This window comes from Leopardus geoffroyi, chromosome X (assembly GCF_018350155.1).
Source record: "Leopardus geoffroyi isolate Oge1 chromosome X, O.geoffroyi_Oge1_pat1.0, whole genome shotgun sequence".
NCBI classification, from domain to species: domain Eukaryota; kingdom Metazoa; phylum Chordata; class Mammalia; order Carnivora; family Felidae; genus Leopardus; species Leopardus geoffroyi.
Window position 1 is genome coordinate 63,528,516 of NC_059343.1, and position 24,643 is coordinate 63,553,158.

At 39.1% G+C, this 24,643-nt stretch overlaps 1 protein-coding gene and 1 pseudogene across 7 annotated transcripts in view; one reads left to right on the plus strand and one right to left on the minus strand.

The window, feature by feature from the left end:
- ATP7A (ATPase copper transporting alpha) overlaps positions 1-24,643 on the plus strand; it is a 189,782-nt gene that overhangs the window by 33,078 nt on the left and 132,061 nt on the right. The gene's annotated exons all lie outside the window — the stretch shown is intronic.
- LOC123595335 lies at positions 8,737-9,317 on the minus strand (annotated as a pseudogene).

The window sequence follows — 24,643 nt, forward strand, 5'->3', positions numbered from 1 at the left end:
TAATTTAAGGTAGACACTGATAAATCCAGGAGGGATGTTGTAATCTCTAGGGTAGTAAAAGAATAATTTTTATTTTTTTAAAGTTTAAATATATTTTAGTGTTTCTTTATTTTTGAGAGAGAGAGAGAGAGAGAGAGAGAGAGAGAGAGAGAGAGAGAATGAGCACGAGCACGGGAGGGGCAGAGAGAGAGAGAGGGAAATACAGAATCCAAAGCAGGCTCCAGGCTCTGAACTGTCAGCACAACCTGATGTGGGGCTCGAACTCACGAACTGTGAGATCATGACCTGGCTGAAGTTGGATGCTTAACCTACTGAGCCACCCAGGTGCCCCAAAAGAATAATTTTTAAATGCTATAACAATTACATGGGGAAAATGGAGTAAAGAAAATTATTTGATTAACCCAAAAGAAAGCAAGAAAAGAGAGAAAAGGCCCAAAGAACACTTGGGACAAATAGAAAACAGCAAGATGATAGACATAAACCCAGAAATATCAGTGAATTTATTAAATGTGAATGGACCAAATATTACATTTCAGAGCAGAGCTTGTGAGAATTAAAAAAAAAAACACAATGAAATGCTATTCACAGAAATAGCATACAACTAGATGCTATTTATAAATATGTTGAATCTAATTAATTGAATATAAAAAGATGAAAAATATTTTATGCAAATACTATCTGAAAGGTAACTAATATGGCCATGCTATTGTCAGATAAAGTGAACTTTACATCAAGAAGTATTACTAAAGAGAAGGATAATGATAAAAATATAATGATTTATATTTTATAATGATAAAAAGATTACCTCGACAGATAGATATAATGTTCCTAACTTTCTGTGTAGCTAATAGCATGGCCTAAAAATATGTATAGCAGAAATTTCCAGAACCAAAAGCAGAAATAACTTCATAATCATAGGTGGAGATTTTTAAAAGGGTTTATTTATTTTGAGAGAGAGAGAAAGAGCATGAGCTGGGGAGGGACAGAGAAAGAGAGAGAAAGAGAGAGAATCCTAGGCAGGCTCCACACTGTCAGTGCAGATTCCGACGCAGGGCTTGATCCCACAAACCGCAAGATCATAACCTGAGCTGAAATCAAGATTCGGATGTTCGACTGACTGAGCCACCCAGGTACCCCCATAGTTGGAGATTTTAGTACACTTCTCTCAGTAGCTGATTTAACAACCTTCCCACAAGGAAAACTCAAGGCCCAAATGGTTCCCTGGTGAATTCTTCTAGTTACTAAAGAACTAGTATCTGTTGAACACCAAACTTTTCTAGACAACTGAAAAATAATGAATACTTCCTAGCTCTTTTTATGGAATCAATATAACGTTTATACCAAAACCTGATAAGAACATTGTATAAAAGGAAAATCTATTTTGATAAATGGTAACAGACCAATTCAATGCCCATGTGGGGAAAAATGAGCCTTGACTCCTAACTCATATTATATACAAAAAGCAGTTACAGATGGATCATAGACCTAAATTATGAAAGGTAAAATAATAATGATTCTAGACTAGCACTGTTCAATACAAATATGTGAGACACACATGTAATTTAAAATTTTCTGATAGCTGCAAAAAAAGAAAAGGAAATTGGAAGTTAGTTTTAATATATTTTACTTAAGTTATACACAGGTTATTATCATTTTAATATCTAGTCAATATACAGTTATTTAGATAGTTTACATTTTTTCCCTACTAGATCTTTGAAATCTAGTATGTATTTTTCATTTACAGCACATCTAATTTTCTATGTGCTCAATAGCCACATGTGGCTAGTGGCTACTGTGTTGGGCAGCATAGATACAGAACATTTCCAACATTGCAGGAAATTCTTTTGGGCATTGCTGCTCTTGACCCATCTACTAGATTTTTCTGATTATTTCCTCATGTTGTCATCTAACATCATCCTTTATTTTCTGTTACTTCGTGTAGATTGGAAGTTAGCTCTAAAGGCTTTATTATATACATGTTAAAGATTTTTGTGAGAATACTTCACAGGTGGTGTAGAAGAGGTGTACAGTGTACAGTACACTAATAGGTGTACACTATTAGTGATATTAATATTGGTCACAGAGTTAAGGTAGACTTGCTCCTTTGAGTTTCCATCTTGAAGTCAGGGGAAAAGTAGAGAGTACTGGAAAATATCTCAGAATGTTAGTAGTTTCCCACCATTTTTGGTCTTCTGACCAAGAAGAAATCCTTTTCTCTCTTTCATCTTTCTCATCTCACATGAGAATTCAGAGGCAGTTTTTCTGTCCATCCAGTCAACTGACCATCCACCCAACAAAAATCGTATTTACTGAACAATTGCTTTGGGTGTCTCTCCCCCACCTCTCAGTCTGGTTTTCTCCCTAGTTCAGATTTGGAATATTTGAAATAGATTATTTTCATCTAAGTAAGAGGGAGAAAAGTAGAATCACATGTTTATGCTGTAGCCTTAGCTGCCACTAGTTGAGTCCCTGTGGAGAAGCAAAAGAGTGATTATCTTTGGGTCTGTGTTTGGCCAAGTGTATATGATTTTGGCTCATGCCATTAATATCTGACTTTTTATTGTATAGTAGCAATAATACTTTTTATATAATTATAAGTCACACCTACATAGCAATAACTAGTGCTAGGTACTATTTATATATATTTGCCTAGTGAATAATAGGCATAATTTCCAACTTAAATTTTCCTGAGATTTCATGCAGTTTCATTGATCTTAAATATGTTACAAATTAATTCATTTTTGTGTGGGAGGCATTTATCATAAATGCTTAGGTGGGTTGAGAACAGATATTTAAATAAGTAACTTAAAAAATTTTTTTAGTGTTTATTTTTCAAGTGAATTTTTAAATTCTTTTTCTTTTTTTTTTAATATATGAAATTTATTGTCAAATTGGTTTCTGCCCATTTCTTCACTGGATTATTTGCTTTTTGGGTGTGGAGTTTGGTGAGCTCTTTATTGATTTTGGATACTAGCCCTTTGTCCGATATGTCATTTGCAAATATCTTTTCCCATTCCTTTGGTTGCGTTTTAGTTTTGTTGACTGTTTCCTTTGCAGTGCAGAAGCTTTTTATCTTCATGAGGTCCTGATAGTTCATTTTTGCTTTTAACTCCCTTGCCTTTGGGGATGTGCCAAGTAAGAAATTGCTATGGCTGAGGTCAGAGAGGTCTTTTCCTGCTTTCTCCTCTAGGATTTGGATGGTTTCCTGTCTCACATTCAGGTCCTTCATCCATTTTGAGTTTATTTTTGTGAATGGGATGAGAAAGTGGTCTAGTTTCATCGTTCTGCATGTTGCTGTCCCGTTCTCCCAGTACCATTTGTTAAAGAGACTGTCTTTTTTCCATTGGATATTCTTTCCTGCTTTGTCAAAGATTAGTTGGCCATACTTTTGTGGGTCTAGTTCTGGGGTTTCTATTCTATTCCATTGGTCTGTGTGTCTGTTTTTGTGCCAATACCATGCTTTGTAGTAGAGGCTAAAGTCTGGGGATGATTACAGCTTTGTAGTAGAGGCTAAAGTCTGGGATTGTGATGATTACAGCTTTGTAGTAGAGGCTAAAGTCTGGGATTGTGATGCCTCGTGCTTTGGTGTTCTTCTTCAAACTTACTTTGGCTCTGCGGGCCTTTTGTGGTTCCATATGAATTTTAGGATTGCTTGTTCTAGCTTCGAGAGGAATGCTGGTACAATTTTGATTGGGATTGCATTGAATGTGTAGATAGCTTTGGGTAGTATTGACATTTTGACAATATTTATTCTTCCAACCCATGAGCACGGAATGTTTTTCCATTTCTTTGTGTATTCTTCAATTTCATTCATAAGGTTTCTATAGTTTTCAGCATACAGATCTTTTACATCTTTGCTTAGATTTATTCCTAGGTATTTTATGCTTCTTGGTGCAATTGTGAATGGGATCAGTTTCTTTATTTGTCTTTCTGTTGCTTCATTATTAGCGCATAAGAATGCAACTTCTTTCTATAAATTGATTTGTATCCTGCGACTTTGCTGAATTCATGTATCAGTTCTAGCAGACTTTTGGTGGAGTCTGTCAGATTTTCCATGTATAATATCATGTCATCTGCAAAAAGCGAAAGCTTGACTTCATCTTTGCCAATTTTGATGCTTTGATTTCCTTTTGTTGTCTGATTACTGATGCTAGGACTTCCAACACTATGTTAAACAACAGCGGTGAGAGTGGACATCCCTGTCGTGTTCCTGATCTGAGGGAGAAAGCTCTCAGTTTTTCCCCATTGAGGAAGATATTAGCTGGGGGCTTTTCATATATGGCTTTTATGATATTTAAGTATGTTCCTTCCATCCTGACTTTGTCGAGGGTTTTTATTAAGAAAGGATGCTGAATTTTGTCAAATGCTTTTTCTGCATGGATTGACAGGATCATATGGTTCTTTTCTTTTCTTTTATTAATGTGATGTATCACGTTGATTGATTTGCGAATGTTGAACCAGACCTGCATCCCAGGAATGAATCCCACTTGAGCATGGTGAATAATTCTTTTTATATGCTGTTGAATTCGATTTGCTAGTATCTTATTGAGAATTTTTGCATCTATATTCATCAGGGATATTGGCCTGTAGTTCTCTTTTTTTACTGGGTCTCTGTCTGGTTTAGGAATCAAAGGAATACTGGCTTCATAGAATGAGTCTGGAAGTTTTCCTTCCCTTTCTATATTTTGGGATAGCTTGAGAAGGATAGGTATTATCTCTGCTTTAAACATCTGGTACAACTCCCCTGGGAAGCCTTCTGGTCCTGGACTCTTATTTGTTGGGAGATTTTTGATAACTGCTTCAATTTGTTCGCTGGTTATGGGTCTGTTCAAGCTTTCTATTTCCTCCTGATTGAGTTTTGGAAGCGTGTGGGTGTTTAAGAATTTATCCATTTCTTCCAGGTTGTCCAGTTTGTTGGCATATAGTTTTTCATAGTATTCCCTGATAATTGCTTGTATTTCTGAGGGATTGGTTGTAATAATTCTATTTTCATTCATGATTTTATCTATTTGGGTCATCTCCCTTTCTTTTTGAGAAGCCTGGCTAGAGGTTTATCAATTTTGTTTAGTTTTTCAAAAAAACTAACTCTTGGTTTAATTGATCTGCTCTACAGTTTTTTTTAGATTCTATATTGTTTATTTCTGCTCTCATCTTTATTTTTTCTCTTCTTCTGCTGGGTTTAGGGTGTCTTTGCTGTTCTGCTTCTACTTCCTTTAGGTGTGCTGTTAGATTTTGTATTCGGGATTTTTCTTGTTTCTTGAGATAGGCCTGCATTGCAATGTATTTTCCTCTCAGGCCTGCCTTTGCTGCATCCCAAAGCTTTTGGATTGTTGTATTTTCATTTTCGTTTGTTTCCATATATTTTTTTTTTTTTAAATTTTTTTTTCAACGTTTATTTATTTTTGGGACAGAGAGAGACAGAGCATGAATGGGGGAGGGGCAGAGAGAGAGGGAGACACAGAATCGGAAACAGGCTCCAGGCTCCGAGCCATCAGCCCAGAGCCCGACGCGGGGCTCGAACTCACGGACCGCGAGATCGTGACCTGGCTGAAGTCGGACGCTTAACCGACTGCGCCACCCAGGCGCCCCTCCATATATTTTTTAATTTCTTCTCTTATTGCCTGGTTGACCCATTCATTCTTTAGTAGGGTGTTCTTTAACCTCCATGCTTTTGGAGGTTTTCCAGACTTTTTCCTGTGGTTGATTTCAAGCTTCAGAGCATTGTGGTCTGAAAGTATGCATGGTATGATCTCAATTCTTCTATACTTATGAAGGGCTATTTTGTGGCCCAGAATGTGATCTGTCTTGGAGAATGTTCCATGTGCTCTAGAGAAGAAAGCATATTCTGTTGCTTTGGGATGCAGAGTTCTAAATATATCTGTCAAGTCCATCTGATCCAATGCATCATTCAGGACCCTTGTTTCTTTTTTTTTTTTAAAATTTTTTTTAACGTTTATTTATTTTTGAGACAGAGAGAGACAGAGTATGAATGGGGGAGGGTCAGAGAGAGAGGGAGACACAGAATCCGAAACAGGCTCCAGGCTCTGAGCGGTCAGCACAGAGTCTGACGCGTGGCTCGAACTCACGGACCACAAGATCATGACCTGAGCCGAAGTCGGACACTGAACCGACTGAGCCACCCAGGCGCCCCCAGGGCCCTTGTTTCTTTATTGACCGTGTGTCTAGGTGATCTATCCATTTCTGTAAGTGGGGTGTTAAAGTCCCCTGCAATTACCACTTTCTTATCAATAAGGTTGCTTATGTTTGTGAGTGATTGTTTTATATATTTGGGGGCCCCTGTATTCAGTGCATAGACATTTATAATTGTTAGCTCTTCCTGATGGATAGATCCTGTAATTATTATATAATTCCCTTCTTCATCTCTTGTTACAGCCTTTAATTTAAAGTCTAGTTTGTCTGATATAAGTATGGCTACTCTGGCTTTCTTTTGACTTCCAGTAGCATGATAAATAGTTCTCCATCCCCTCAGTTTCAATCTGAAGGTGTCCTCAGGTCTAAAATGAGTCTCTTGTAGACAGCAAACAGATGGGTCTTGTTTTTTTTTTTTTATCCATTCTGATACCCTATGTCTTTTGGTTGGCGCATTTAGTCCATATACATTAAGTGTTATTATAGAAAGATATGAGTTTAGAGTCATTGTGATGTCTGTAGGTTTCATGTTTGTAGCGGTGTCTCTGGTACTTTGTCTCACAGGATCCCCCTTAGGATCTCTCGTAGGGCTGGTTTAGTGGTGACAAATTCCTTCAGTTTTTGTTTGTTTGGGAAGACCTTTATCTCTCCTTCTATTCTAAATGACAGATTTGCTGGATAGAGGATTCTCGGCTGCATATTTCTCTGTTCATCACATTGAAGATCTCCTGCCATTCCTTTCTGGCCTGCCAAGTTTCAGTAGAGAGATCCGTCACGAGTCTTATGGGTCTCCCTTTGTATGTTAGAGCACGTTTATCCCTAGCTGCTTTCAGGATTTTCTCTTTATCCTTGTATTTTGCCAGTTTCACTATGATATGTCATGCAGAAGATCGATTCAAGTTACGTCCGAAGGGAGTTCTCTGTGCCTCTTGGATTTCAATGCCTTTTTCCTTCCCCAGATCAGGGAAGTTCTCAGCCATGATGTCTTCAAGTATACCTTCAGCACCTTTCCCTCTGTCTTCCTCCTCTGGAATACCAATTATGCATAGATTATTTCTCTTTAGTGCATCACTTAGTTCTCTAATTTTCGCCTCATACTCCTGGGTTTTTTTTATCTCTTTTTCTCAGCTTCCTCTTTTTCCATAATGTTATCTAGTTCACCTATTCTCTACTCTGCCTCTTCAATCCGAGCTGTGGTCGTCTCCATTTTATTTTCCAGCTCATTAATAGCATTTTTTAGCTCCTCCTGGCTGTCCCTTAGTCCCTTGATGTCTGTAGCAGTAGATTCTCTGCTGTCTTTTATACTGTTTTCAAGTCCAGCGATTAATTTTATGACTATTAATCTAAATTCACTTTCTGTTATATTGTTTAAATCGTTTTTGATCAGTTTGTTAGCTGTCGTTATTTCCTAGAGGGTTTTTTGAGGGGAATTCTTCAGTTTTGTCATTTTGGATAGTCGCTGGAGTGGTGCGGAACTGCGGGGCACTTCCCCTGTGCTGTCTTGAATAACTTGTTTGGTGGGTGGGGCCACAGTCAGACCTGATGTCTGCCCCCAGCCCACCGCTGGGGCCACAGTCAGACTGGTGTGTGCCTTCTCTTCCCCTCTCTTAGGGGCGGGATTCACTGTGGGGTGGCGTGGCCTGTCTGGGCTACTTGCACACTGCCAGGCTTGTGGTGCTGGGGATCTGGTGTATTAGCTGGTGTGGATTGGCAAGGTGCACAGGGGTGGGAGGGGTAGGCTCAGCTCGCTTTTCCTTCGGAGATCCGCTTCGGGAGGGGCCCTGCGGCACCGGGAGGGAGTCAGACCCGCTGCCAGACAGGTGGCTCCGCAGAAGCACAGCGTTGGGTGTTTGCGCGGTGCAAGCAATTTCCCTGGCAGGAACTGGTTCCCTTTGGGATTTTGGCTGGGGGATGGGTGAGGGAGATGGCACTGGCGAGCGCCTTTGTTCCCCGCCAAGCTGCGCTCTGTTACCCGGGGCTCAACAACTCTCCCTCCCGTTGTCCTCCAGCCCTCCCGCTCTCCAAGGAGAGTTGTTAACTTACAACCTTCCAGATGTTAAGTCCCTCTTGCTGTCAGAACACACTCCGTCCAGCCCCTCCCCTTTTGCAAGCCAGACTCGGGGGCTCTGCTTTGCCGGCGGGCCACCCCTCCGCCCCAGCTCTCTCCCACCAGTCCGTGGAGTGCGCACCGACTCTCCGCCCTTCCTACCCTCTTCCGTGGGCCTCTCGTCTGCGCTTGGCTCTGGAGACTCCGTTCTGCTAGTCTTCTGGCGTTTTTCTGGGTTATTTAGGCAGGTGTAGGTGGAATCTAAGTGATTTGCAGGGCGCGGTGAGCTCAGCATCCTCCTACGCCGCCATCTTCCGCAAAAGTATTTAGTGTTTATTTTTGAGAGAGAGAGAGCACATGAGCGGGGAGGAACAGAGAGAGAGGGAGGCACAGAATCTGAAGTAGGCTTCAGGGTCTGTCTGAGCTGTGAGCACAGAACCCGACATGGGTTTGAACTCACTGTGAGATCATGACTTGAGCTGAAGTCGGACACTTAACTGAGTGAGCCACCCAGGCACCCCAGTAACTTCCTCTTTTAAACTTTTATTTGTATTTATTTTATGCAGAATTCACTCCCAGGCCATCAGTTTTTGTATCTTCAGTTTCTTCTGGCATATCTTTTTCTTCTGTGTAACCTTCTCTTCTGGTTTAGGAACAACCTGTCTTTTCAGTCAGAATCATCTCAGTGTGGCAGGGAGAGCTCATGTATGGTTTAATCTGACCATGAGCTCTGTAAGTTCTATGCTGCATCTTGGAGGCTTTGTTCACCTGGATGTACTTAATGACCAGAGAATCGACATCTAAACCACTAAGTTCAGCATTACTCTGCATTTTTAAGCATGTGTAGTAAAAATTCTGCACCGTTTTTGGGCCATTGAGCCTGTGTCCGGCACCACTGTTAGGCCTGAGCACACCTACCACCTCCACCATTGTAGCAATGGAATGGCAAAGGTTGCTTCTTGAAAGTAACATCTTTCAGATCCTTGATGGTTTTTCGGATATGCGTACCGTTGATGGCCTGGGCAGTTTCACATGTGTTCTTAAAGTAGGCATGAAGATTTGAACCTCTTGATTTGCATGATTTTGTAGAATTTTCTGGGTCAAGTGAACAGCGAACCATTTTCAGAGATCACCTCAGGCTGCTTGTGGGAAAAGAGTGAATAAGTAACTTCTGTTGAGTTTGTTCCTCTGATATTTGTTTATAAAATAGATACAACAAACAGGTTGTTCAGGGTTGTAGAATAATATGTTCCTAGATTCTAGATATTGTCTACATCATCTTTATTGGTTACTCTACTTTTTTGTAGTAATTACGGCTAGTATTGCTTCATTGTTACTTGGGTATTTATTTATGGTGATGAAAGCATAATATTGTACTGTTTATTTAATTGTACAGTTTTTACAATATTATACAGTTTACATAATAGTTAAGTCCCATGATTATAAGAAGTTCAATGGGCATAAAAAAGTTGATTGGAAGCAAGCACAGCTGAATCTAAGTATGCCAGCATACTACTGGTGGGACAAGGATTGCATGTAAGCATGCTTTGGGAATCTGAATATTTTAGTGATAGAACAGAGCCCATCAGTTAATCCATTGGATGTTGGTTAAGAGAAGTTTTAAAAAATTATTTATTTATTCATTTTTTAAGGTTTACTTACGTTTAAAAAAATTTTTGTAATGTTTATTTATTTTTTGAGAGAGAGAGGCAGAGTGTGAGCATGGGAGAGGCAGGGAGAGAGGGAGACACAGAGTCCAAAACAAGCTCCAGACTCTAAGCTGTCAGCACAGAGCCCTGTCACGGGGCTCGAACTCACGAAGCATGAGATTATGACCTCAGCTGAAGTCAGACACTTAACCGACTGAGCCACCCAGGCGCCCCAAGTTTACTTATTTATTTTTAGAAAGAATACGAGGGTGGGGAGGAGCAGAGAGAGAGGGAGGGAAGGAGAGAATCCCAAACAGGCTCCGTGCTGTCAGTGCAGAGCCCACGAACCGTGAGATCACGACCAGAGCAAATATCAAGAATTAGACACTTAACTGACTGAGCCACCCAGGCGCCCCAAGAACTTTTTTTTTTTTTTAAGTAGGCTCCATGCCCAATGCAGGGCTTGAACTCATGACCCCAAGATCAAGAATCTCATGATTACTCACTGAGCCAGCCAGATGCCCCAGTTGAGAGAACTTTTTGCAGAGTAAAACTTTTCTTTTTCCTGAACATAGTTCCTGTTTGTAAATTGAGATCTACATCATTGTCTTTAATGGCCATATGGTTTTTATTATACATATATTAGTCTTGAGTTCTTGCTTGCAAACAGCATAAAGCTATTTTGACTCACTTAACCAGACAAGGAATTTATTGGTAGGCTACTAAGATTGCTTATACAGTGAACATGAAAGATGGCCAACCAGGGTTGGAAAGTAGGCAGGAACCCAATGAGGCTAAAACAGGCCAAGGTTACACCCCAGGAGCAGTTTGGTGGTGACCTCTACAGTGTCACTGCCTTTCTCAAGACTTTTTTGGCATCTTGACTCTTCTACTGAAACTGCTGTGAATTCTCTTTAACTATGACTGTATATTTGTGTCACTCCCTCAGGATTCAAAACCCTAGGCAAAAGTAGCTGCCCAGTCAAGTCTAGAATCATTTAGCAGCATCTCAGCTTTAATGATGAAGGGAAAAGGAATATCCCCTCATCCCACTTTGGCTTCAGTATTGGGGACAGTATTCTTTTTTTTTTATTAAATAAAGAAAAATTTAATGTTTATTTTTGGAGAGAGAGAGAGAGAGCGCGCACGTGTGCTAGCTGGTGAGGGGCAGAGAGCAGGAGACAGAATCCGAAGCAGGCTCCAGTCTCTGAGCTGTCAGCACAGAGCCCAAGGAGGCGCTGGAACTCACAAACCCTGAGATCATGACCTGAGCCACAGTCGGATGCTTAACAGACTGAGCCACCCAGGTGCCCCATGGGGACAGTGTTCTACTCCTATTGGCAGGACACTCACTCACAGGAGGGGATTTCTGTAACCTAGGAAATGTGTTTGGATTCTGGGTAGCCAAAAATGTGACAACTATCTGTAATAGTGTGGATATACGAGTTTATTTAATTAATTAATGCCCTATTGTGTAAAATTTAGGTTGTTTCTTAGTTCTAAGCTACATGGTAATAAACACATTTTACTAATCTAGTGGGAAAATACTGCATCTTAGTTGTTTCAATTTATAATTATTACTATTACTTACTATAACGTTGGAACTTTAATAGTAAAACTTAAAGAAAAAATATGCAGGGAAAACAAGCTCTCACATTTTGCCACTAAGAATATAAATTGTTTGGGATGAGCACTGGGTGTTGTATGGAAACCAATTTGACAATAAATTTCATATATTGAAAAAAAAAGAATATAAATTGTTAAAGTGTTTGGAGTTAATTACATCATTTAAAAAATTTTGACATTAGGCACCTATTTTGTGTTAAAACATATATAACAAAGTTTTAACCAATTTTTGAAATAATTTTTTAATGTTTATTTTTGAGAGAGAGAGAGAGAGAGAGAGAGAGAGATCACTAGTGGGGGCAGGGCAGAGAGAGAGAGAGAAAGACAGACAGAATCTGAAGCAGGCTCCAGGCTCCAAGCTGTCAGCACAGAGACCAATGCGGGGCTCAAACCCACAAACCATGAGATCATGACCTGAGGTGAAGTCGGACGCTCAACCGACTGAGCCACCCAGGCGCTCCAAATTTTAACCATTTTTAAATGTACAGTTCTGTGGCAGTAAATACATTCACATTGTTGTGGGACTATCACCACCCATCTCCAGAACTTTTTCATCTTCCTCAGCTGAAACTTTTTTTGATGTTTCAAGTTTTTATTTAAATTCTAGTTAGTTAACATATAGTGTTCGTTAGTATCAGTAGTAGAATTTAGTGATTCATCACTTAATATAACACCCAATGCTCATCATGATAAGTGCCCTCCTTAATACCCATCACCCAATTAACCCATCCCTTCCAGCAAGCCTCAGTTTTCTCTCTATAGTTAAGAGTTTGTTGTATGATTTGCCTCTCTTTTTTCCCCTTATGTTCATCTGTTTTGGTTCTTAAATTCCACATATGAGTGAAATCATATGGTATTTGTCTTTGTCTGACTGACTTATTTCTCTTAGCACAATACTCTCTAGGTGCATCCACATCTTTGCAAATGACAAGATTTCATTATTTTTTATGGTTGAATAATATTCCATATATATGTGTGTGTATGTGTATCTCATATCTTTTTATATATATATATATATTTTTTTTTCAATGTTTATTTATTTTTCAGACAGAGAGAGACAGAGCATGAATGGGGGAGGGTCAGAGAGAGAGGGAGACACAGAATCTGAAACAGGCTCCAGGCTCTGAGCTGTCAGCACAGAGCCCGATGTGGGGCTCGAACTCACAGACCGCAAGATCATGACCTGAGCTGAAGTCAGATGCCTAACTGACTGAGCCACCCAGGCGCCCCTCATATCTTTTTTTAATGTAATTTGTTGTCAGATTAGCTTACATACAGCACCTAGTGCTCATCCCAACAAGTGCCCTCCTCAATGCCTATCACCCATTTTCTCCTCTCCCCCACCCCCATCCACCCTTAGTTTGTTCTCTGTATTTAAGAGTCTCTTGTGGTTTGCCTCCCTCCCTCTCTGTAACTATTTTTTCCCCTTCCCTCCCCCCATGGTCTTCTGTCCAGTTTCTCAAGATCCACATATGAGTGAAAACATATGATATCTGTCCTTCTCTGTCTGGCTTATTTCACTCAGCATAATACCTTCCAGTTCCATCCACGTTGCTGCAAATGGCATGACTTCATTCTTTCTCATTGCCAAGTAGTATTCCATTGTATATATAAACCACATCTTCTTTATCCATTCATCAGGTGATGGATATTTGGACTCTTTCCGTAATTTGGCTATTTTTGATAATGCTGCTATAAGCGTCAGAGTGCATGTACTCTTTCAAACCTATATTTTTGTATCCTTTGGGTACATACCTAGTAGTACAATTGCTGGATTGTAGGGTAGTTGATTTTTAACTTTTTTTGAGGAACCTCCACACTGTTTTCTAGAGTGGTGGCACCAGTTTGCATTCCTGCCAACAGCATAAGAGGGTTCCCCTTTCTCTACATCCTCACCAACATTTGTTGTCCTCTGTGTTGTTAATTTTAGCCATTCTGACTGGTGTGAGGTGATATCTCACTGTAGATTTGATTTGTATTTCCCTGATGATGGGTGGTGTTGAGCATCTTTTCATGTGTCAGTTGGCCATCTGTATGTCTTCTTTGGAAAAATGTCTATTCATGTCTTCTGCCCGTTTCTTCATTGGATTATTTGGTTTTTGGATGTTGAGTTTGATAAGTTCTTTATAGATTTTGGATACTAACCCTTTCTGCCAAATGTCATTTACAAATATCTTCTCCCATTCCAAGAGTGACTTTTAGTTTTGTTGATTGTTTCCTTCACTGTGTAGAAGCTTTTTATCTTGATGAAGTCCTAATAGTTTATTTTTGCTTTTGTTTTCCTCTGCCATGTCTAGTAAGAAGTTGCTACAGCCGATGTCAAAGATATTGCTGCCTGTGTTCTTCTGTCTCACATTTAGGTCTTTCATCCATTTTGAATTAATTTTTGTGTATGGTGTAGGAAAATGATCTAGTTTCATTCTCTGCATGTTGCTGTCTAGTGTCTCCAACATCATTTATTGAAGAGACTGTCTTTTTTTCCATGGGCTATTCTTTCTTGCTTTGTCAAGGATTACTTGACCTTATAGTTGTGGGTCCATTTCTACGTTTTCTACTCTGTTCCATTGATCTGTGTGTCTGTTTTGTGTCATACTGTTTTGATGACTACAGCTTTGTAATATACCTTGAATTTCGGAATTGTGTTTTAAAACTCCCAAATTTTGGGGGCGCCTGGGTGGCGCAGTCGGTTAAGCGTCCGACTTCAGCCAGGTCACGATCTCGCGGTCCGGGAGTTCGAGCCCCGCGTCAGGCTCTGGGCTGATGGCTCAGAGCCTGGAGCCTGTTTCCGATTCTGTGTCTCCCTCTCTCTCTGCCCCTACCCCGTTCATGCTCTGTCTCTCTCTGTCCCAAAAATAAATAAACATTGAAAAAAAAAAAAAAAACTCCCAAATTTTAGGGACCTGGTATGGTATGGACTCATGCTGGTCCTGTGAGGGAGTTTCTCGCTGTGCTGGAACTGGTGCAGGTTTGTCTCAGAACAGCAGTTGTAACAAAGCACAATCATGTGAAGTTTAAGTAAAGTGCAGCAAAGAGCCTGCTCCCCTGATTCTGCCCTCCTTCTCTAAGGGAGAACTGCAGCGCCCTCAGGGATCCACACCAGCCATGCTCTGGACCTCTAAAACACCAGTCTTTAAGCCTTGCCGGTTGTAAAAACTTATAAAAATCATTTCCTCTTGGTTTTCCAGTCAATGTCTTTGAGGAAGTGTTTTTTTTGTGTGGTCCCTTGTGCACTCCTCTCTCTCTGTCTCTGTCTCTCTCTCTCTCCCTCTCATCTCTCCTCTCTCCTCTCTCCTCCCTCCTCTCTCTTCCCTCCTTTCACTTTCCTCCTCTCTCCATGGGTCTCCCTCCCCTCTGCAGCACTAGCCATCCATTTTTTCCCCAAATCACATCTGCGTGGTGTGGGCTCTACCAAGATGTGGGCTCCTCTCTCCCTCTAACTTGTGCATTTTGTTCAGTCAGTCTTCAGATAGATTTCTTGGGTGTTCAGAATGATTTGGTATTTATCTAGCTATGTTCCGGGGATGAGGCAAGTCTAGGGTCCTCCTACCACTCCACCATCTTAGCTCCTGTCCTCAATTTATAATTTTTAAATATGAATTTAATTTGTTTATTACTATTTTGGATTTCTTATTTTGTCATTGCCTAATATACATATTACATATATTTTTTTTACGTATATATATCTTATATATAATTTATCTATCATAAAATTCATTGTATTGAAGTATATAATTTAGTATTTTTTAGTGTATTCACAGATTTGTGCAACCATTACCACTAATTCCAGAACATTTCATTATTCCCCAAAAGAAGCTCCATGCATCTATATATATTTAAAAAAAATTTTTTTTAACATTTATTTATTTTTGAGACAGAGAGAGAGCATGAACAGGGGAGGGTCAGAGAAAGAGGGAGACACAGAATCTGAAACAGGCTCCAGGCTCTGAGCTGTCAGCACAGAGCCCGACACGGGGCTCAAATCCACGGACCGCAAGATAATGACCTGAGCCGAAGTCGGATGCTTAACTGACTGAGCCACCCAGGCGTCCCAATGCATATATATTTTTGTAGTTTGTTTACATAGTGCTTTTTGCCACACAAAATTTTAAAATTTCATATAATTAAATTTAAAAATCTTTTCTTTTATGTTTTCTGCTTTTGCCTTATGCTTAGCTTTCTAAGCCTTCCCACCCCAGGTTTTGTGGTTGCTATTGTTAATTAGTATTGATTTTTATATCTTTGTAGCATTTTTGTTTTGATTTTTTTTTGTTGTTTTTTATTTTGATAGGCTTTACACCCAGAACAGAGCCCAAGGTGGGGATTGAACTCATGACCCTGAGATCAAACCCTTGAGCTGAGATCAAGAGTCAGACACTTAACCGACTGAGACAACCAGGCACCCCTACTTTTTTTTTTTTAAAGCAATCTCTTTGCCATTGTGGGGCTCAAACTCATGACCCCAAGATCAAGAGTTGTATTGCTCTACCGAATGAGTCAGCCAGGTGTCCACTACAAGGCTTTTTAATAATTAAAAATTATAAAGACATTTTAATGTCTGGTGGGGTAATTAGCATCATTATCCTTTTAGGGATGCTTTTTATAAAATTAATGACATACTTGAAAACCTTGGTCAAACTGCGTTGTTATTTTCAGCCTCAGCAAACTTTTATTGTTTGTAGTTTACTTGTTCTTAATCAGTTATAGGAAATATAAAATATGTGCTTTTTCAGCTTATTCTGTATAATGGTTAAATACTGATAATTGGTTTTAGTTTTCTTAGATCCTTACATTTTTTAATGTTTATTTATTTTTTAGAGAGAGACAGAGTGTGAGCAGGGGAGGGGCAGAAAGTGGGAGACACGTAATCCAAAGCATGCTCCAGGCTCCGAGCTGTCAGTACAGAGCCTGACATGGATCTTGAACCTACGAACCGCGAGCTCATGACCTGAGCCAAAATCAGATGCTTAACTGACTGAGCCAGACAGGCGCCCCAGTTTTCATAGATATTTAATGTTTTTTTTATCATTGGTTTGTAAGATGGATTTTTCCTTATGAACAAAGGGATGTCATTATAAGCAGTCTGTTATTTACCTACAGATTGTATCTGGCAAACTTGAATCAAATGATGATTTTGATGGAGGGAAAAAGCCTTCCAACTACCAATCTTCTTAGAATCTAAGCGACTGCTTCACCAATACCATATCATCCCATTGTGTGGTTGAAAAGTATCTGACACATTTTAAAGTTAAATAGTTGATTCCTGTTACCCTCTATTCTTCAGGGATAAAAAATGGCTTTGTCTGAGGTAGTACAAGTTTTATCTATACTAAAAACATGTTTTTTCCTCTGTATTGTTGACATGGCAGCAGATGCTCAGCGCTGGTGGAAAGGCACCTAGGAACTTGAGAACTATTTCTCAGTTTGTGAAGAACCTGTCCACACCTGTGTTCACTGCAGGATACCAGTATTTTTCAAGCATTTTTCCTACCCTACCCTTTACCTTTGGCTGGTTTTGTTTTATGCCTTTTGCAGACATTGCCCTATTAAGTTAATCCCTTTGAGGCTATTGTTAGCTCTGGACTCCAGCTCTGGATTCCTGAATTGGCTGTATAAGCATGAGTAAGTCTGAGTGTTAGCTTCCTTAATTTTAAAAGGAGGCTACTATATTTATATTGCAGGATTGTTGTGAAATTCACATATATGAAAGATTTCTCAACTATGCAATGCTATAGGCATCTGAAACATCTGTACTATTATCATAAGGACAGCTCTTTTGTAGAGACGCGATGATTAGTCCATGAGTCACAACAATGGCCAGGATAATACCCTTTTCTTAATTTGAATGTTCTGTTCTTTATTTGACCTTATTAATATGTCTTAAGTATTCACTCCTAATTTTTTGGGACCGGTCAAATGAAAAGAACAATTATGTTTTGAAACATGCTTGTCTACTCCAGCAATTTCATCTAGAATATTCATCCTCTATTTATATAATGACAGTTGTCATTATTATTAAAGAGATTAGGCACTCAGTATTTTGAAAACAGGTTAAAGAATAAGATGGCTCAGTTGGTTAAGTGTCTGATTTTGGTTCAGGTCATGATTTTGCAGTTCGTTGGTTCGAGCCCTGCATCAGCATCAGGTTCTGTGCTGATAGCTCGGAGCCTGGATCCTGCTTCAGATTCTGTGTCTCCTTCACTCTTTGCCCCTCTCCCACTCACGCTCTATCTCTCTCTCAAAAATAAACAAACATTAAGAAAATAAAGAATAAGATCAGTTTTCATTTTAAAGGCTTAATCAATTTATAAGAAAGAGATGCATTATATAAAATAATAGAGAAGTTAATGTTTTCCCTTTTTGTTTGCAATTTAGAGGTTGTAATGATTTTATTTTGCGGGGTTTTTTTACTTAAAAAATTTTTTTGTGTTACTGGATTTTTTTTGAGAGATAAAGAGAGACAGAGACAAAGAGATAGAGGGAGACACAGAATCTGAAGCAGGCTCCAGGCTCTGAGCCGTCAGCACAGAGTCGTCACGGTCCCGAACTCGCAAACCATGAGATCATGACCTTAGCTGAAGTTTACATTTAACTGACTGAGCCACCCAGGCACTCCTGTTTTTTTTTTTATTTATTTAAAAAAATTTTTAATGTTTGTATTTATTTTTGAGAGAGAGACAGAGATAGAGCATGAGCCGGAGAGGGGCAGAGAGACAGAGGGAGACACAGAATCCGAAGCAAGCTCCAGGCTCTGAGCTGTCAGCATAGAGCCTGATGAGGGGCTTAAACTCAAGAACCACGAGATCATGACCTGAGCCGAAGCCGGACACTTAAAACCGACTGAGCCACCCAGGCACCCCTATTTTTTTTTAAGTAAGCTCTAGGCTTAACATGGGGCTTGAACTCATGACCCCAAAATGAAGAGTCGCATGCTTTACTGACTAAGCAAGCCAGCCAGGCACCCCTAGACGTGGTAGTAATTTTAAATAAAAGCAATTGGGTAGGAAACAATTAAATTGATTTGGTAATATTATATAGATTCCATGAAGGCAACTCATTTAATATTGTTTGCATAGGTAGAAATCATCAATTTATTTTTTTTTGGTAAATGTTTATTTTTGAGAGAGAGAGAGAAAATGAGAACATGAGCAGGGGAGGGGGCAGAGAGGAGAGAGGATAAAGGATGAGAAGCAGGCTTTGCACCCACAGCAGTGACCTCGACATGGGGCACGAACTGCAACATCATGACTTGAGCTGAAGTTGGACACTCAACCAACTGAGCTACCCAGGCGTCCCCATCAGTTTGTTTAACAACACAGCCCTGGTATCATAGGGGGGTTTTGGCTATTTATATGTTTGAGTTTATCATTGGTCTCACTTATTGAAATATTTCTGTTTTAGTAACACTTCTACACATTCCCTATATTTTTATTCTTTATTTCCCCTTAAAATGAGCTGACTTTTAACTTTTTTAAAAAAGTTTTTTTTATTAAAAAAATTTTTTTACATTTATTTATTTTTGAGAGACAGAGAGAAACAGAACACAAGTGGGGGAGGGGCAGAGAGAGAAGGAGACACAGAATCCAAAGCAGGCTCCAGGCTCTGAGCTGTCAGCACAGAGCCCGATGCAGGGCTCGAACCCACAAACTGCGAGATCATGACCTGAGCTGAAGTCGGACGCTCAACCGACTGAGCCAGCCAGGTGCCCCGAACTTTTTTTTTTATTTAAAAAAAAATTTTTATTTAAATCCAAGTTAGTTAATATATAGTGTAATAATGGTTTCAGGAGTAGAATTTAGTGACTCATCACTTACATATATAACACCCAGTGCTCATACCAACAAGTGCCCTCCTTAATGCCCATCACCCATTTAGCCCATCCCCCTACCCAGTACCCCTCCAGCAACCCTCGATTTGTTCTCTGTATTTAAGAGTCTCTTATGGATTGTCTCCCTCTCTGTTTTTATCTTATTTTTCCTTCTCTTACCCTATGTTGATCTGTTGTGTCTCTTAAATTACACATATGAGTGAAATCATGTAATAGTTATCTTTCTCCGACTTATTTAGCATAATGGATTCTAGTTTCATTTACATCGCAAACGGCAAGATTTCATTCTTTTTGATCACTGAGTAATAGTCCAGTGTGTGTGTGTGTGTGTGTGTGTGTGTGTGTGTGTGTGTGTACACCACATCTTCTTTACCCATTTGTCAGTTGATAGACATTTGGGCTCTTTCCATAATTTGGCTATTGTTCATAGTGCTGCTGTAAGCATTGATGTGCATGTGCTCTTTGAATCAGCATTTTTGTATCCTTTGGATAAATACCTTGTAGTGCAATTGCTGGATTGTAGGGTAGCCCTCTTTTTAATTTTTGAGGAACCTCCGCACTGTTTTCCAGAGTGCTGTACCAGTTTGCATTCCCACCGTCAGTGCAAAAGTGTTCCCCTTACTCTGCATCCTTGCCAACATCTGTCTTCAGATCGATTTCTTGGGTATTAAGAGTGATTTGGTATTTATCTAGCTGTGTTTCAGGGATGAGACAAGTCTAGGTTCCTTCTACCACATATAAAAAGCCAAAATCCCCCTGTATTCCTGCGTTGTTAATTTTAGCCATTCTGACAGGTGTGAGGTGGTATCTTATTGTGGTTTTGATTTATATTTCCCTGATGACGAGTGATATTGAGCATCTTTTCATGTATCTGTTAGCCATCTGTGTCTTCTTTGGAAAAATATCTATTCATGTCTTCTGCCCATTTCTTCACTGGATTATTTGGTTTTTGTGTGTTGAATTTGATGAATTCTTTATAGAATTTGGATACTAACCCTTTATCTGATCTGCCATTTGCAAATATCTTCTCCCTTTCTGTTGGTTGCCTTTTGGTTTTGTTGATTGTTTCCTTTGCTGTGCAGAAGCTTTTTATTTTGATGAGGTCCCAATAATTCATTTTTGCTTCTGTTTCCCTTGCCTCTGGAGACATGTCAAGTAAGAAGTTGGCTTCAGTGGAGGTCAAAGAGGTTATTGCCTGTTTTCTCCTCTAGGATTTTGATGGTTTCCTGTCTCACATTTTGGTCTTTCATCCATTTTGAATTTATTTTTGTGTATGGTATAAGAAAGTGGTTATTCCTCTGCATGTTGCCATCCAGTTTTTCCAGCACCATTTGCTGAAGAGATGGTCTTTTTTCTACTGGATATTCTTTCCTGCTTTGTCAAAGATTAGTTGGCCATGCATTTGTGGGTCTATTTCTGGGTTCTCTATTCCATTGATCTATGTGTCTGTTTTCGTGCTAGTACCATACTGTCTTGATGATTATAGCTTTGAGGTATAGCTTGAAGTCCGGAATTGTGATGCCTCCAGCTTTGGTTTTATTTTTCAACATTACTTTGGCTATTCAGGGTCGTTTCTGGTTCCACACAAATTTTTGAATTGTTTATTTTCACTCTGTGAAGAATGCTGGTGTTATTTTAATAGGGATTGCATTGAATGAATAGGGATTGCATTGAATAGAGATTGCTTTGGGTAGTATTGACATTTTAACTACATTTATTCTTCCAATCCATGAGCATTGAATGTTTTACCATTTCTTTGTGTTGTCTTCAATTTCTTTCATAAGCTTTCTATAGTTTTCAGTGTACAGATATTTTACCTCTTTGGTTAGGTTTATTCTTAGGTATCTTATAGTTTTTGGTGCAATTATAAATGGGATCGATTCCTTAATTTCTCTTTCTGCTGTTTCATTTTTGGTGTATAGAAATGTAACTGATTTTGTACATTGATTTTATATCCTGTGACATTGCTGAATCCAGGTGTCAGTTCTAGCAGTGTTTTGGTGGAGTCTTTCAGGTTTTGTGTGTACATCATGTCCTCTGTGAAGATTGAAACTTTGACTTCTTCCTTGCCAGTTTGTATGCCTTTTATTTTTGTTGTCTGATTGCTGAGGCTAGGATTTCCAACACTATGTTGAAAAACAGAGGTGAGAGTGGACATCCCTGTTGTGTTCCTGACCTTAGGGGGAAAGTTCTCAGTTTTTCCACATTGAGGATGATATTCACTATCAGTCTTTTGTATATGGCCTTTTGATGTTGAGATTAAGATGTGTTACTTCCATCTGTACTTTCTTGTGAGTTTTTATCAAGAAAGGATGCTGTATTTTGTCAAATGCTTTTTTCTGCATCTATTGAGAGGGTGATGTGGTTCTTATCCTTTTTTTTTTTTATTAATGTGATATATCATGATGATTGATTTGCAGATATTGAACCATCCCTGCATCCCAGGAGTAAATCCCACTAGGTTGTGGTGAATAATTCTTCTAATACATAGTTGGATTTGGTTTGCTAGTATCTTGTTGAGAATTTTTGCACCCAGGTTCATCAGGGAAATTGGTCTATAGTTCTCCTTTTTAGTGGGGTCTTTTCTGGTTTTGGAATCAAGGTAATGCTGGATTCATAGAATGAATCGGAAGTTTTCCTTTCATATTTTTTGGAACAGCTTCAAAAGAATAGGTATTAATTAACTCTTCTTTAAATGTTTGGTAGAATTCCCCTGGAAAGCCATCCAGCCCTGGACACTTCTTTGTTGGGAGCTTTTTGATTACTGATTGCATTTCTTTACTGGTTGTGGGTCTGTTCAATTTTTCTATTTCTTCCTGTTTCAGTTTTGGTAGGTCTGTTCAATTTTCCTGTTTCTTCCTGTTTCAGTTTTGGTAGTTTATATGTTTCTAGGAATTTGTCCATTTCTTCCAAATTGCCCAATTTGTTGGCATATAATTACTCATAATATTCTCTTATAATTTTATTTCTGTGGTGTTGGTTGTGATCTGCCCTCTTTCATTTGTGGTTTTATTTATTTGGGTCTTTTCCTTTTTCCTTTTTGATTTTTTGATAAATCTGGTTAGGGCTTTATCAATTTTGGTTTCATTGATCTGTTTTTTTTTTTAATTTCAATATCATTGATACCTGCTCTAATCTTTATTATTTCCCTTCTTCTGCTGGTTTTGGGCTTTATTTGCTGTTCTTTTCCTATGAGCTGACTTTTTAAAAATCTTTTTTTCCCTCAGCTTTATTGAGGTATAATTGAGAAATAAAACTTGTCTATATTTAAGGTGTATAACATGATGTTTTGATATACATATCCATTGTGAAGTGTGGTCAAGGTAATTAACCTGCAGTCAGTAATTGACCTGCAGTCAAGGTAATTAACATATCCATCACTCCTCATAGTTACCCTTTTTTTAAAATTTATTTTTTGAGGGGCACCTGGGTGACTCAGTCGGTTAAGTCTTTGACTCATGCTGTCTCTGTCTCTCTCAAAATAAATAAATAAACTTAAAAAAATGAAATCTTATTAAAAAATAAGATTTATTTTTTGAGAGAGTGAGTGAGCAGGGGAGGGGCAGAGAGAGAGAGGGAGAGAGAGAGAATCCCAAGGAGGCTCCAAGCAGGCTCCACACTGTCAGTGCAGAGCCTGATGTGGGGCTTGAACTCCTGAACTGTGAGAGTGTGACCTGAGCTGAAATCAAGAGTCGGACGCCTGAGTTAGCCACCCAGGCGTCCCTGTTTTTTTTTTTCTTTTTTTAATTACCTTTTTTGTTTTTGAGAACAATTAAAATCTCTTCTAGCAAATTTGAAGTATACAATATTATTAGCTATAGTCACCATGCTATAAATTAAATCTCTAGATATTCATTCTATGTAACTGAAACTTTGTACCCTATTTTTTATGTTTTTATTTAAATTCCAGTTAACATACAGTGTAATATTAGTTTCAGGTGTACAATTTAGTGATTCAACACTTCCATACAACACTTAGTGCTCATCACAAAAAGTACATTCTTTAATCCCCATCACCTATTTAACCCATTCCCCTACCCACCTCCCCTCTGGTAACCATCAGTTTGTTCTCTATAGATAAGAGTCCTTTTCTTGTTTGTTTGTTTGTTTTTTACCCTATGATTTGTTTTGTTTCTTAAATTCCACATATGACTGAAATTATATGGTATTTGTCTTTCTCTTCCTGATTTCACTTGGCATAATACTCTCTAGCTCCATGCATATCATTGCAAATCGCAAGATTCATTCTTTTATATGGCTGAATAATATTCCATTATAAGATTTTATATATATATGAATAAATGTATGTATTAGAATAAATATATATACCACTTCTGTTTTTCCTTTTATTTATATTTTTAATTTTTTTAAATATGAAATTTATTGTCAAATTGGTTTCCATCCAAAACCCAGTGCTCATCCCAACAGGTGCCCTCCTCAATACCCATCACCCACCCTCTCCTCCTTCCCACCCCGCCATCAACCCTCAGTTTGTTCTCAGTTTTTAAGAGTATCTTATATTTTGGCTTCCTCCCTCTCTAACCTTTTTTTTTTCCTTCCCCTTCCCTATGGTCTTCTGTTCAGGTTCTCAGGATCCACATAAGAGTGAAAACATATGGTATCTGTCTTTCTCTGTATGACTTATTTCACTTAGCATAACACTCTCCAGTTCCATTCACGTTGCTACAAAGGGCCATATTTCATTCTTTCTCATTGCCATGTAGTATTGCATTGTGTATATAAACCACAGTTTCTTTATCCATTCGTCAGTTGATGAACATTTAGGCTCTTTCCATAACTTAGCTATTGTTGAAAGTGCTGCTATAAACATTGGGGTACAAGTGCCCCTATGCATCAGCATTCCTGTATCCCTTGGGTAAATTCCTAGCAGTGCTATTGCTGGGTCATAGGGTAGATCTATTTTTAATTTTTTGAGGAACCTCCACACTGATTTCCAGAGTGGCTGCACCAGTTTGCATTCGCACCAACAGTGCAAGAGGGTTCCCGTTTCTCCACATCCTCGCCAGCATCTATAGTCTCCTGATTTGTTCATTTTAGCCACTCTGACTGGCGTGAAGTGGTATCTGAGTGTGGTTTTGATTTGTATTTCCCTGATGAGGAGCGACGTTGAGCATCTTTTCATGTGCGTGTTGGCCATCTGGATGTCTTCTTTAGAGAACTGTCTATTCGTATTTTTGAGAGAGGCAGAGACAGAATTTGAGTGGGTTAGGGGCAGAGAGAGAGGGAGACACAGAAGCAGAAGCAGGCTCCAGGCTCTGAGCTGTCAGCACAGAGCCCAATGTGGGACTCGAACTCACAAGCTGTGAGATCATGACCTGAGCCCAA